The sequence below is a fragment of the Paramisgurnus dabryanus genome, chromosome 3 (assembly GCF_030506205.2).
Source record: "Paramisgurnus dabryanus chromosome 3, PD_genome_1.1, whole genome shotgun sequence".
NCBI lineage: Eukaryota > Metazoa > Chordata > Actinopteri > Cypriniformes > Cobitidae > Paramisgurnus > Paramisgurnus dabryanus.
Genome location: NC_133339.1, coordinates 11,758,072 through 11,769,483, shown reverse-complemented (window position 1 = coordinate 11,769,483; position 11,412 = coordinate 11,758,072).

The following is an 11,412-nucleotide window of genomic DNA, read 5'->3' as shown; positions in this document are numbered from 1 at the left end:
AAAGGTCTGTCTGAATCAACAATAAAAGTCTCAAACTCTATCAAACAAACTCTTATTTTAAATGGATTTACAATGTAGTAAATATTCATGTGTGAAGTGTTTTTCATTAGCCCAGGTAATGAATAAAATGTTTTCTTACCTTTTGCACCAGGTATTCTGCACAGGTCCTTGCTGAAATGTTTAAATATACTGTAGTGTCAGTTTCACTTTTGATTCATGGGAGGGGCAGAAGGACATCAGGTTTCAAAAAACAAACAGAAAATTGGGAGAATGTTCAATCGATGCTTTTACATGCAGACAATGACATAGGAAAAAAAGAACACCATTCCTTGGATAACCACAGAATTTTTTTATTTAATGATAAAATGGGATACAGCTTTAAAAGCTGCCATTAAATCTAGAGCAAGCAGTGATAGAAACATTGTATTATTTTGCGAAATACGTTTGTCAAAGACATAAGGATGGCAAAAGCCAACTTCTTTTTGACCATAATTATAAAAGCAGGAAGTATCACTAAAATTATTTGGAGTCAGTAAAAAAAAACTAATGGGACATAATTGAACCTGTTGCTAATGGAACATTAAAGGATTAGTCCATTTTCTTAAAAGAAAAATCCAGATAATTTACTCACCACCATGTCATCCAAAATGTTGATGTCTTTCTTTGTTCAGTCGAGAAGAAATTATGTTTTTTGAGCAAAACATTGCAGGATTTTTCTCATTTTAATGGACTTTAATAGAGCCCAACATTTAATACTTAACTCAACACTTAACGTTTTTTTTTTAACGGAGTTTGAAAAGACTATAAACGATCCCAAACGAGGCATAAGGGTCTTATCTAGCAAAACCATTGTTTTGCTAGATCCTGCAATGTTTTCCTCAAAAAACATAATTTCTTCTCGACTGAACAAAAAAAGACATCAACATTTTGGATGACATGGTGGTGAGTAAATTATATGGATTTTTCTTTTAAGAAAATGGAATATTCCTTTAAGAACTAAGCCAACAGCAGTGTGTAACTGGTTCAAAAAGATATTTTGAAATGTGTGTTTCTTATGGTAACAAAATATTATTTTTATAACTTTGTGTACAGTTTTGACAAAAGTGTTCCATTTTGCAAATGATCTGAAGTGTTGTGCTTCTTTGGTGTAGGGTTGTATTAATTGTGTGTAGTGTTTTGACAAACCGGGCCCTGTTTTCAAAATTGTGCTTAAGAAATCGTAAAAAACTGTAAAGTAACATTCTTCTCTGGCCAACTTTGGGGGGTGGCGCCCCAGCAGCCCCTAGTGACCAGCCGCAACTGTTGTAATGAGGTGCTGTAGAAAAATGTGTTTTATTGAAATGTTGAAGCTGCAGCACCATGGACTTTCAGCATCATGGACAGGTCCCAAGGAGGAATAGAGGGAGGGCGCGAGGGGTTGAGCCTACGAGCGCCTCTTAAAAACCTAATAACTAAGTCGTGCTGGCCTGCCGATCTGCCGTTAATAAGTGAGTGATGAGCAGAAAAAGCAGCGATATCAACTTTAACGGTGGAGGGTGACAGCCTACCATCTAACCGGTGTAGAAAGTATAAAAGCACGATATTAATGGGGCATTCTCAGGGGTCCTCGCATTGCGAAGAGCACCAATCGACGAAAAGGTTCCATTTAAGCGCGTAAGCCCGTCTTGTGGACGGAGCTCGAGCCGCGGCGATGGTGTTAGATACTGCTTGCGATAAACCACCTAAACCTTGCGTGCGCTCAACGACCATACGTGGAGATCCCACAGGTCGGGGCGCGGGTGCCATAATGTGCCCCCTCCTTGAGAAAGAAGGTCCTTCCTCAGAGGAATCCGCCAGGGAGGGGCTGTCGCGAGGAGCATCAGTTCTGGAAACCAATTCCTGGTCGTCCAGTAAGGTGCGACCAGTAGAAGGCTCTCCTCGTCCTGCCTGATTTTGCACAGTGTCTGTGCGATTAAACTTACTGGTGGAAATTCGTATTTGTGCATCCCCCGCGGCCAGCTGTGTGTCAGCGCATCCACGCCGAGGCTGCCCTCGGTTAGTGAATAAAACAGCCGACAGTGGGTATCGTCCGGTGACACCAATAGATCTGCGCACGACCGAACTTCTTCCAAATTAGCTGGACCGTCTGGGGGTGGAGTCGCCATTCTCCGGGGCGCGCAGCTCGGGAAAGTGCGGCTGCCACTGTATTGAGCGAACCGGGAATGTGAGTGGCACGAAGGGACCTCAGATGCTTCTGACTCCAAAGGAGGAGATGACGGGTGAGATGCGACACGTGACGAGAGCGCAAACCGCCTTGACGGTTGATATACGCAACGGTCGCAGTGTTGTCGGTGCGTACTAGTACATCCTTCCATCGCAGCTTTGAAGCGAAGCGTACGAGTCCCAGATATACAGCCCACAACTCGCGGCAATTGATATGTCAGTGCAGCTGGGGTGCTGTCCACACCCCCGAAGCTGCAAGCCCGTTGTACGTGGCTCCCCACCCCATGTTGGATGCATCTGTGTGTACAACAGCATGCCAGTAAATCTGTTTCATGGAAACCCCTGCTCTCAGAAACGCAGGGTCTGACCACGGGGTGAATGTTAGACGACACGCAGGTGTAATGGTTACACGGTGAATGCCGGCGTGCCATGCTCTCCTCGGGACTCGATCGTGAAGCCAACGCTGAAGCGGTCTCATATGGAGCAGCCCGAGCGGTGTCGCGGCCGCTGCCATATGTCCCAGGAGCTTCTGAAATTGTTTCAGAGAGACCACGTTCTTCCCTCGGAAAGAACCAAGGCAAGTCAGAATTGATTGGACACGCGCTTCTGTTAAACGTGCGATAAATCGATCGAGTCCAGTTCCATCCCGAGAAAAGAGATCCTCTGCGTGGGGCAAAGTATGCTCTTTTCCCAGTTGACCCGAAGACCCAGACGTGCGAGATGCCGAAGGGTTAAGTCTCTGTGCTCGCAAAGCGTCCGCCGAGAATGCGCTATTATAAGCCAATCGTCGAGGTAAGCCAAAATGAGAACACCGCTCTCTCTCAGGGGCTTTAACGTCGCTTCCACTACTTTCGTGAATACACGGGGAGAGAGAGACAGCCCGAATGGTAGTACTTTGGATTGGTATGCCCGCCCCTCGAACGCAAAGCGCAGAAACGGTCGGTGGCGAGGGAGAATGGACACATGAAAGTATGCGTCTTTCAGATCTATTGCTGCAAACCAATCTTGGGGACGTATTGACTGAAATATCAGTTTCGGTGTTAACATTCTGAAGGATCGTCTTTGGAGAGATCGGTTCAGAACGCGCAAATTCAAGATCGGTCATAACCCACCGCCCTTCTTTGGAACTATGAAATATGGGCTGTAAAACCCTGAGCTTATCTCGGCTGGAGGGACCGGCTCGATCGCGTCCTTCGCCAGGAGGACATCGAGTTCTGCACGCAGTACATGTGCATCGGATGCTTTCACTGTAGTGAAACAAATGCCCGAGAATTTGGGTATGTGCCGGTTGAATTGAATTTCGTAGCCGAGGCGGATTGCGTGTAATACCCATCGGAACGGGCTGGTAAGCTGAAGCCAAGCTTCCAGAGACCGTGCGAGGGGAATTAACGGCACAACCGGAGAGCTCGCGGTGGGGCAGACGAGCGGAACAGGTGAGACTGCCGGTGCGCGCGCCGTCTCCCGAAGAGTGATCCCATCCGATTCCAGGTCGCCCGTCTCAGGGCCGCTTAGATCCCCGTTTGCCACCACGGGATGCGGGTCGAGCAGGCAGGCGGGCTGTTGACGGCTGTTCCCCCTCCGTTGCCTGGATGACTTCCTGGGGGGGGGGGGGCGGAGGCAGCCGCCGCAGGGCGCCTTCGGCGAGGAGCAGACTGGGCAGCCGGTGCTGGTGGAAGAGAGGCAGGCCTCTTGCGCCGGTGCATGATCTTGGAGATCGCTTCAGTCTGCTTCTGAGCGGCGGTGAATTGCTGAGCAAAAGACTCCACCGACTCGCTGAATAGGCCAGTCTGTGACACTGGAGCGTCTAGGAACTTGTTCTTGTCCGCTTCCGTCATGTCAGCCAGACATAACCATAGGTGGCGTTCTTGGACCACGAGTGTAGACATCGCACGACCAATCGCCTGCGCCGTCACCTTCATTGCGCGGAGAGCCAAATCAGTGGCAGCCCGGAGCTCCTAGTAGACGGGTGAGTCGTGTCCTCCCTCATGCAGATCTCGTAAGGCCTTCGCTTGATGGACCTGCAGCAAAGCCATTGCATGCAGAGCCGAAGCTGCCTCTCCACAAGCCTGATGGGCAGCGCCCGTTAAACCGGACGACTGTCTACAAGCCCGAGAGGGGAGGGTTGGGCGGTCTTTCCAGGAGGCAGCGGTGGTCGGACACAGCTGCATCGCGACCCCCCGCTCCACAGGGGGGATCCCCGTATAACCCTTAGCGGCTCCGTTGGTGAGGGAGGTGAGGGGGGAGGGCTGAATCGGCCGTAACCGGGTAGAGTATGGTGACTTCCAAGTCCGTGACAGCTCCTCGTGCACCTTCGGGGAAGAAAGTTACTGGTGGAGAGGGCTGTGAAGCCCGGGCAGCTCAGAAGAACCAATCATCCAGGTGGGACGGTTCGGGCTGAGGGGGGTTAACCCACTCTAACCCTACGGTCTCCGCCGCTCGAGAGAGCACAGCCACCATCTTCGAGTCAAACTCCGGCGTCACGACCCGACCAGAGGGAGGAAGAACGTCGGAGTCAGTTTCGGAAAGAGGGGCTCCACCCTCGGGTGTTGCGGTCGAAGCGGGTCCAGAGGGAGGCACAACGGATTCTACAGCGCTCGTAGAACATGATGCTGCAGTCTCCATAGGCACCTCCACCTGCTGAGGACGGGAAGGCTGAGAGCCGGAGGACGAATCCCCCGACTGGCTCAGCACAGTTAAACGCAGATCGTCCTTAGAGAGCTTTGCGGCCGCTCCGTGGCGGCGGTCAGAACTCATCGGACGCGGACGCCGTTCCCGTAGAAACGACAACCCCCTGCGTAAATCCAGAAGGGACATCTCCTCGCAGTGAGAACATGCATCCCCAGTGAACGCAGCCTCCGCATGCTCGATGCCCAAGCATGAAAGACAGCACTCGTGACCGTCCTTTGGACCCATGTACTTGCCGCATCCAAGAACACACGGACGAAAAGCTATCCTGAAAAGGACACTGATCTCCGGATATACGAGAGAGTGGCTGCCTTTAACAAGGCACAAAGCTCTCCGTATCACTCTTTTAGGGAAATTCACTCTAGATGCTCAGTTGATGATGCGCACAGGGATCAGCAACGCACTCACTAAAACTCAAAACAAAAAAGATGCAGAGTAGGGAAAAACTGAGGCGTCCGCTGTGGTACTGCTTGTCCAACTAACTTCAGCAATCGTTTCCCACCAGAGCAGAAAGTAGCTTCTCAGTAGCAGATACTGCCGGCTTTCGAAGCGATAAAAAGCTGATTTCCATATTTGCACCTGTGGCTTATATACGCACCTGGCGGGGCGGCGCCAGCATTATGCAAATATCTCAATGCCAAGTTCATTAACGTTTTAGTAGGGTAACACTTTATTTCGATAGTCCACTTCAGACATTTTACTAATTATAAGTAACTTTGCAACTACTTATAAACTACCAATCTTAAGAGAATTAGTAGACTGTCTGCTTAATATCTATTAACACTTTATTGTGATGATATCCCAACAGACATTCAACTGACTATAAGTATCTTTGCATGTGCATGTCAACTTATTCCACTAACCCAAATCTCTTCCCTAACCCCAACCCTTACAGTCTCTTAATACACTAATGACAGTTAGTTGATGCATAGTTGCAAATTATTGAAAGTTAGTTGACATGTAGTTGCAAAGTTGTTTATAGTTAGTAGAATGTCTAAAGTGGACTATCAAAATAAAGTGTAACCCCGACGGAAAGGGAACTACATTAAAGAATGTGAGGACAAATGTATACATGTTTGTTTGAGGTTTATTAAGAAGTTAACAATATAATCAAAATAGAAATGAAGGTCAGTAGGACATTTTCAGTTTATTATGGAACACACCCTATTCAAAAACTTAACTTGTATAAGAAACTGATAAACAACAGAGCTGTAAACTTCATGTGGCTCATGTTACCATATAACTTTATGTCCAAAAAGTGTGAATATGTTTTTCCACTTCATAGTTTTGTACTGATGAGAGGGATGCAGACCTGTAAGAGAGTTATGAACAGCTGTCAGCATAAATTGTCCACAGAAATACCCTTACATACATAACTGATGGGTAAATGATAGCACTACATTCAGATAAACTATCATGCACATAAACTAAATTAGTATCTCAGATTAACATCTGCAATGATTAGTTATATAAAAAGCTGTTTTCAGATGACTGTTTTCAGATGCCCATCCCCTTATCGTCTAGCTTCTGTTTTAATCGTGTTTCTGTAAGCGAGTATGAACTTTAAAAACACATTGCATATGTCCATGTGCGCGAGCTCGCATCTCCGTGGAAACAACGCGGCACTCATAATAAAACGGTGTCGCGTGTAAAGCGCAATGTATGGAATGCATTGCATGTAAACAATGTCATATTACAGCAGATCCCGCAGTGCAGCATTACTCAAAGTTGCCATGAAGGATACGAAAGTGAATAACTGTGTCTAACACTGTACAGCATCTAACAATGAAATCCGCCATTACGTGATCGTGCGAACTCGTTTGTAAATAAGCATGTAAACATGGAATCATATTACAGCACACACTTAAAAGATACAGCAGTGCAGCATTACTCAAAGTTGCCATGAAGGATACGAAAGTGAATAACTGTACAGCATGTAACAATGAAATCCGCCATTACGTGATCACGCGCGTACCCGTTTGTAAACAATGCGAAAGTTTTTCAATCCGAAGCGTGCAGTCTGCTGAGGTTGCTTATGTAGGCTGAACTGCATAAGCCATAACATATTACATGATAGCAAATATAAAGACAAATGACTTACAGTTTCTTCAGGAATATATCCTCCTCCATTGCGTCTTCCATTGTTCTTCTTCTTAGGTAACGTTAAAGATAAACGCTTCTCTTCCATAATGTCCAGACATAAATGAAGATATTCCTCAAGTGTGTGTATAAAGGTTATAATCCAAACATGCGGTAAAGTCTTTAAATCTGATCAAACTTTACGCTTTGTTTATTATTGTTGGAACTGCTGGTCTCTTAATTACCATCTCAACAGCCTGTGGGCGTGACCGAATTAAAGATAATGAGAATAATCAGCCAGGAAAAACGGTACTCTCTTTACTTCAATGCAGATTATATAAACAGGAAATATTTGTTTTTGATTATAATTAGCTTGTTTAAAAGTAGACATTTCAGGCTTTCTTTGGATATGTGTATCATGTTTGTGTGACGAGTATTCGCGGAGTTTCAACAGATTTTTGTAACGTGTTTTGAGAGACAGCTGGCGGAGACAGAAATGTCTAAATGCGCACCCTGTTTATTTTCTTTATTTGACAAAAACACAAAGTTCCCTTTCAGTTGGTCACTACGACGTCACGTCGTGACCGACGAATTGGGAACTCGCTTAGAGGGACCAATCTGCTTCGAATACTACTAAAACGCCAATGAACTTGGCATTGAGATATTTGCATAATGCTGGCGCCGCCCCGCCAGGTGCGTATATAAGCAGCAGGTGCAAATATGGAAATTAGCTGCTTTTTATCGCTTCGAAAGCCGGCAGTATCTGCTACTTTCTGCTCTGGTGGGAAACGATTGCTGAAGTTGGTTGGACTAGCAGTACCACAGCGGACGCCGCAGTTTTTCCACTACTCTGCATCTTTTTTGTTTTGAGTTTTAGTGAGTGCGTTGCTGATCCCTGTGCGCATCATCAACTGAGCATCTAGAGTGAATTTCCCTAAAAGAGTGATACGAGAGAGCTCTGTGTCTTGTTAAAGACAGCCACTCTCTCGTATATCCGGAGATCAGCGTCCTTTTCAGGATGGCTTTTCGTCCGTGTGTTCTTGGATGCGGCAAGTACATGGGTCCAAAGGACGGTCACGAGTGCTGTCTTTCATGCTTGGGCATCGAGCATGCGGAGGCTGCGTTCACTGGGGATGCATGTTCTCACTGCGAGGAGATGTCCCTTCTGGATTTACGCAGGGGGTTGTCATTTCTACGGGAACGGCGTCCGCGTCCGATGAGTGCTGACCGCCGCCACGGAGCGGCCGTGAAGCTCTCTAAGGACGATTTGCGTCTAACTGTGCTGAGCCGGTCGGGGGATTCGTCCTCCGGCTCTCAGCCTTCCCGTCCTCAGCCGGTAGAAGTGCCTATGGAGACTACAGCATCGTGTTCTACGAGCGCTGTAGAATCCATTGTGCCTCCCTCTGGACCCGCTTCGACCGCAACACCCGAGGGTGGGGCCCCTCTTTCCGAAGCTGACTCCGACGTTCTTCCTCCCTCTGGTCGGGTCGTGACGCCGGAGTTTGACCCGGAGATGGTGGCCGTGCTCGCTCGAGCGGTGGAGACCGTAGGGTTAGAGTGGGTTAGCCCCCCTCAGCCCGAGCCGTCCCGCCTGGATGATTGGTTCTTCGGAGCTGCCCAGGCTTCACAGCCCTCTCCACCAGTACCTTTCTTCCCCGAGGTGCACGAGGAGCTGTCACGGACTTGGAAGTCGCCGTACTCTACCCGGTTACGGCCGATTCAGCCCTCCCCCCTCACCTCCCTCACCAACGGAGCCGCTAAGGGTTACACGGGGATCCCTCCTGTGGAGCGAGGGGTTGCGATGCAGCTGTGTCCGGCCACCGCTGCCTCTTGGAAGGATCGCCCAACCCTTCCCTCTCGGGCTTGTAGACAGTCGTCCGGTTTAACGGGCGCTGCCCATCAGGATTGTGGAGAGGCGGCTTCGGCTCTGCATGCAATGGCTTTGCTGCAGGTCCATCAAGCGAAGGCCTTACGGGATCTGCACGAGGGAGGAGACGACTCACCCGTCCTCTCGGAGCTCCGGGCTGCCACTGATCTGGCTCTCCGCGCTACGAAGGTGACGGCGCAGGCGATTGGTCGTGCGATGTCTACACTCGTGGTCCAAGAACGCCACCTATGGTTATGTCTGGCTGACATGACGGAAGCGGACAAGAACAAGTTCCTGGACGCTCCAGTGTCACAGACTGGCCTATTCGGCGAGTCGGTGGAGTCTTTAGCTCAGCAATTCACCGCCGCTCAGAGGCAGACTGAAGCGATCTCCAAGATCATGCCCCGGCGCAAGAGGCCTGCCTCTCGTCCACCAGCACCGGCTGCCCAGTCTGCTCCTCGGCGAGGGCGCCCTGCGGCGGCTGCCTCCGCCCCCCCCCTAGGAAGTCATCCAGACAACGGAGGGGGAACAGCCGTCGACAGCCCGCCCCGCCCGCTCGACCCGCTTCCCGTGGTGGCAAACGGGGATCTAAGCGGCCCTGAGACGAGCGACCTGGAATTGGATGGGATCACTCTTCGGGAGACGGTGAACGCACCGCTCCCTCCCCCGGAGGAGGGCCGGGTGGAGAATCTTTGGTTTCGTTTTGTTTCTGTTCCGCTGGCTTCTCAGCCGGCACCCACAAAAAGAGTGCATTCCTATTCCTTCTCCAGGTCTTCAGATGATCGAGAGAGCCGTGAGCGGGCATTCATCTGCTCATCCTCCCTCTCCTCCATCGCCAGCGGGTGTCCTGAGGAGTCCGAGCTCTCCACTGCGGAGACTGGACCACCAGCACCCTCAGCGGTCTCAGGTCAGTGTCACAACACACACACACACTGTAGTTGCGTGCGTTCTTACGACGCGCGCACTGGCAGTCTCACCTGTTCCGCTCGTCTGCCCCACCGCGAGCTCTCCGGTTGTGCCGTTAATTCCCCTCGCACGGTCTCTGGAAGCTTGGCTTCAGCTTACCAGCCCGTCTCGATGGGTATTACGCACGATCCGCCTCGGCTACGAAATTCAATTCAACCGGCACACACCCAAATTCTCGGGCATTCGTTTCACCACAGTGAAAGCGTCCGATGCACATGTACTGCGTGCAGAATTAGGTGTCCTCCTGGCGAAGGACGCGATCGAGCCGATCCCTCCAGCTGAGATGAGCTCGGGGTTTTACAGCCTGTATTTCATAGTTCCAAAGAAGGGCGGTGGGTTACGACCGATCTTGGATCTGTGCGTTCTGAACCGATCTCTCCAAAAACGGTCCTTCAGGATGTTAACACCGAAACTGATATTTCAGTCCATACGTCCCCAAGATTGGTTTGCAGCAATAGATCTGAAAGACGCGTACTTTCATGTGTCCATTCTCCCTCGCCACAGGCCGTTTCTGCGCTTTGCGTTCGAGGGGCGGGCATACCAATACAAAGTACTACCATTCGGGCTGTCTCTCTCTCCCCGTGTATTCACGAAAGTAGTGGAAGCGGCGTTAAAGCCCCTGAGAGAGAGCGGTGTTCGCATTTTGGCTTACCTCGACGATTGGCTTATAATAGCACATTCTCGGCGGACGCTTTGCGAGCACAGAGACTTAACGCTTCGGCATCTCGCCCGTTTGGGTCTTCGGGTCAACTGGGAAAAGAGCAAACTTTGCCCCACGCAGAGGATCTCTTTTCTCGGGATGGAACTGGACTCGATCGATTTATCGGCACGTTTAATAGAAGCGCGCGTCCAATCAATTCTGACTTGCCTCGGTTCTTTCCGAGGGAAGAACGCGGTCCCTCTGAAACAATTTCAGAAGCTCCTGGGACATATGGCAGCAGCCGCGGCCGTGACACCGCTTGGGCTGCTCCATATGAGACCGCTTCAGCGTTGGCTTCACGATCGAGTCCCGAGGAGAGCGTGGCGCGCCGGCATTCACCGTGTAACCATTACACCTGCGTGTCGTCTAACATTCACCCCGTGGTCAGACCCTGCGTTTCTGAGAGCAGGGGTTTCCATGAAGCAGATTTACTGGCATGCTGTTGTACACACAGATGCATCCAACACGGGGTGGGGAGCCACGTACAACGGGCTTGCAGCTTCGGGGGTGTGGACAGCACCCCAGCTGCACTGGCATATCAATTGCCGCGAGTTGTGGGCTGTATATCTGGGACTCGTACGCTTCGCTACGGAGCTGCGAGGGAAGGATGTACTAGTACGCACCGACAACACTGTGACCGTTGCGTATATCAACCGTCAAGGCGGTTTGCACTCTCTTCACATGTCGCATCTCGCCCGTCATCTCCTCCTTTGGAGTTGGAAGCATCTGAGGTCCCTTCGTGCCACTCACATTCCAGGTTCGCTCAATACAGCGGCAGACGCGCTTTCCCGAGCTGCGCGCCCCGGAGAATGGCGACTCCACCCCCAGACGGTCCAGCTAATTTGGAAGAAGTTCGGTCGTGCGCAGATAGATCTATTTGCGTCACCGGACGATACCCACTGTCGCCTGTTTT